The sequence below is a fragment of the Maylandia zebra genome, linkage group LG3 (assembly GCF_041146795.1).
Source record: "Maylandia zebra isolate NMK-2024a linkage group LG3, Mzebra_GT3a, whole genome shotgun sequence".
Lineage (NCBI taxonomy): Eukaryota > Metazoa > Chordata > Actinopteri > Cichliformes > Cichlidae > Maylandia > Maylandia zebra.
The window spans coordinates 35,315,374-35,319,543 of record NC_135169.1 but is presented as its reverse complement, the minus strand read 5'-3'; the positions used below and the strand labels follow the sequence as shown (position 1 = coordinate 35,319,543).

At 38.4% G+C, this 4,170-nt stretch overlaps 1 non-coding gene across 1 annotated transcript; it reads left to right on the top strand.

Annotated features, from left to right (window-relative positions):
- The first annotated feature begins 3,236 nt into the window (after positions 1–3,236).
- On the top strand, positions 3,237–3,309 carry trnar-acg (transfer RNA arginine (anticodon ACG)). The gene has a single exon. It is a non-coding gene; the product is annotated as a tRNA-Arg (tRNA).
- Positions 3,310–4,170: the final 861 nt, after the last annotated feature.

The window sequence follows — 4,170 nt, the reverse complement described above, 5'->3', positions numbered from 1 at the left end:
CTTTTTCAGTGAGGACCTGACACGTTGTCAAGCCAGGAGGCTTTCTCTTTAACTGCTGATGGAATTTGCATTTGTGCTACTTAAAGTCCCCCTCTTCCCCTGCCTCTGTATCCACCCTTGCTTTCACCCTTTTGGTTCAGGAGACTTTGATAAGCAGCAGCCTACAGGCAAAGAAAAATCAGAGCTGTGGTTACAAATTGAGGTCATGAGAGAGAACGCAGTGTTTGCGGGTGCACCTATTTAAGCTTTATCTGTGTTTACAAGCATGAAAACACAGTAAAGTTCCATGCATTCACTTCACTACATTGCCTTAAACCAATGCAGAGTGACTCCTTGACATTTGCACTACTGCTAGCTGCACTAGAGATTGCTTTGCTGGCACCACACCAGATATTTAATCATAATTAGCCAAACAATTACCAGGCTAATTGTTATTGGTGCGATATTGGAGTGCAAAGAGGACAAATGTCAGGTTTATTGGCAGGGGATGTTCATCCTCTGGCTTGCCTTTGTCTCACTTCACTTTAGAGTGTCAAACTCATCTGATTCTTCAACACAAACGTCTGTACAGACACGGCGCCACAAAAAGACAAGGTAACGCACATCTGTACATCGTCACCACTTGGTCGAGCCTATTTGTGACTGTTCTCTGAAGGAAATAGAAAAGAGGGGAAAAAAGGAGTAAAAAGCCATTTAAAGGCCAATGTGAATGGCAGCGCCTTTTGAGTATCAGCATTGTGTTTTACAAAAAAGAGGTCAGGCTCAAAACTGTGTGACTGATAAGTGTGGATGTTTCAGAAGGGTCACGCAGTGCTCAGTGAAGTGAGGCCTTTGCTCTCGCTATTGATAGCTCCACCAATACACCTCACGCAGGGTGGAAATCGATGTTATCTGGTGACTGTGAACTTTGTTTGTGCTTCTGAACCCCTGACTCACATGAAGGCCTGGAAGATTTTATCCAGAAAAGGTAATTATTTTTATTTACTGCAAGTGCTTCGCTTTGCTTGTTAAATGAAATAACCCAGCCTTTTGAAGATTTTATCCAGAAAAGGTAATTATTTTTATTTACTGCAAGTGCTTCGCTTTGCTTGTTAAATGAAACGGTGCACTTTTAGTAAGAAACTTTTTGCTCTGTGCAAAAAACAGTGGCTCAATTGTATTTTCTGTACAACAGAAGACTTGAAAGAGAAACTCTTCATTGTTCTGGCACATTTGCATTGTTTTTTCTTTCCCCTCATAAATTCTGCTGAGCTCTTACAGTTTACACTCACTTTGATTCTGCCTCCATCTGCCATTCCCATGAAACCCATAATTGCTCATCTATTCATTTTGTCAACAGTCTCTTTTAAAAATCATCTTTGTGAAACGATTAGCTAAAGCAGAGGAAATCATAGGAGATTTAAAGCATATGATTAATTCATTCCTTGTTGTTTTATCAAATGGAAGATGACAAGGGTGTCAGATGACAGTTTATTAGATAGATTTCCTTTCTCCATCGAAATTACAGGCTCATTGTCATTAGCCTTTGGGAGGCCGGTTATTGGTCTAAGAGCTAAATTGCATAATACTATGTATTTATGCGTGCTGCTCCACTATGATTTAAGCTCAAATTAATACAAAAGAACAAAAAAGGCAATATTTGCAATTGAGATTAGAGTGATGCAAGTAATGCATGATGGAGGCCAAATGGCGATCGAAGTTAGAAATGTGTGATTTAATCTTGATTATGACTTAATACACCATACGCTTCTTGCAATTAGCTGTCCGTGGATGACCCTCCTATCATTTGTTAAGAGTTCAATGTAGCGTAAAATCTGGGGCAGGTCAATCCCAAGTGTTTAATCTGTTCTTGGGTAAGGGAGATAAAAAAAAAAAAACGGCGACGTCAGCCGCGCAGGGTAATTAGCCGGGCGCATCATGTATGAGAGGCTGTATCCCGCTCCCGTTCTTCCATTCGGGCTCATGTAATGAGTTTAGCAGGAACGGAGCAGACGTGTTGAGAAAGGGGGGAGAGACGTAAAAGAAGCAGGAGTGCACAAGGGTAAGGGAGAGAGAGGTGCAGCAGAAGATGAGACATTCTCAGAAGACCAAAGCAGCTCTGCGGCCTGTCAAGAACAACTGTGTGTCCATCCCCATATCAGAGCCCCAGTGTTCCAATTCTGATAAGATAAATCCTCGTATTAGTTTTACTCTTGAACTGTATCACAAACATTGTTGCAGAGCTCATCAGCTCCGGATTTTCCTGTATTATCTGTTTAAAATGTAGGAAAAAAGGATCTGAGTACATGTAGTTTGAATTTACCCATTTAAAATTTCCATTGTGTATAAACTAAAAGTGATTTATGGGATTGTTGTCTCAGTTCCACAGAATGGGTTTAGAACGACCTATAAGTCCAGGCTGGATTATAATATGAATATGATTATTACAAAGGAAAATGTGTTTCTCAAAGATTCAAACATCAGGACAAAGCACGTCAGACACAAAACTTTTCTGCCTTCTAACTGTCAAAATGTGAGATCTCAGAGTACCCCATAGAGCTTTGTTTTCGTTGTTTTCTATGAGGATTTTCTTCTTTTGTTTACCTTATACACAAGTATGCTCACACACACACATATAGGAAGACTGTTATCTAGTAAGCCCAAAAAACGTATATATTTCCAACTCTGAATGTAAAATACTTTCAAATAAAGAGAACAGTAACCAAACAAACAAGCCCTGAGCAGAAAAGTATGAAATAAAAGACAGGAAAGACTCAATCCAAATTCTAAATATAACCTCCATGTCAACAGAGAGGGAAGAGGCTGTGTGTAGCTCGCAATCCTGGCAAGGAGTTAAAGGTATGAAAATGTGTATGTGTATGTAAATTGGACCAAATTTTCCTTGGTTTTTGTGACCATTAGCAGGACTTTGAAGCAAGCATAATTTAACCGTGTGCTTTTCCATTTTCTTCATCATGCAAGAAACCAGGAAACTAGGAGCTGTCAAATAAAAAAGCATACGAATAAAGAAACTGTAAAAATGTTAGTCCTGTGTGGGATTTGGGTGAGTCAAGTGCTGCATAGATGACTCTTTCATCTGGCCAATCCACAGTTAGCATCACCCTGGTTTTCTAGATAAAAAGCCAAACTACTTTTCCCATTGGAAAACAAATTGAACATACGTACATGTATCTTTAAATAAATCGACACCACATTTTGATTGTGAAGAAAGGACAATGTAGGGTCACCCACCAGGTGGGCCAGTGGTTCAATGGATAACACGTCTGACTACGGATCAGAAGATTCTAGGTTCGACTCCTAGCTGGCTCAATTCTTGAATCCAGAAGAATCTTAAATCCTGGATTTATGGCTCCGGATAAAAGCAAGTGTTTTTAGCACATTACTTCATCATCGAAGATTAGATTTCCATACCAAAAGAGCAAAATTGTTACCTCGTTTCCAGTTTTGTTACTATAATATCATCAGGAGTTGAGGAACCAAACTTCTCATGTGTGTACATCTTATGTCATCAATATATATGACTTCATCATGTTGCCTAGCAACTACCGAGAAACACGCTAACAATACAGATTTTTAGCATTTATGCATCTATATCAACTGATTTAATTTTTATGGCAGTAGCATCTCATTAATAGCCACTAAAGTTATGTTATGCTATATAATATACTATGATAGTATCAATTTTCCTTGCAGCCATATTGCAGTGGGTTAAAAATTACCCGTTTTTAGCATCTACCATCGATATTTTTCTGCTTTTCTCAGCGTGATCAAGTATATCAGCCTGTGGTCTTAAATCATGAATACAAATTAATAAATAAAAGTTTCAGTAACTATTTTGCCAAATGCTTTCAGACTTTGCAGACACAGTTTTGGTGCAAAAAGAATTCCTTTTCCTAAATGTGTGTCAGCCGATCCAAACATCTGTCAAAACAGTTAACAGGCAATCAAAAAGATTAAATTTATAATTAAGTATTTATCTGCATGCGACCCATATGGGAAAAAAATCAGTAAGAAATATTTGTTTGATGTATATTTTGTGTTCTGTGTCTGTACTAGACTTACAAAACCTTTATTCTGAAAGAGTTACTACTGCAGATAAGGGATAATTGTGCTCTTTTTCAATATAGGATGATTTAATCTTTACTCCGGTCATTTGTTCCTATAACTCTG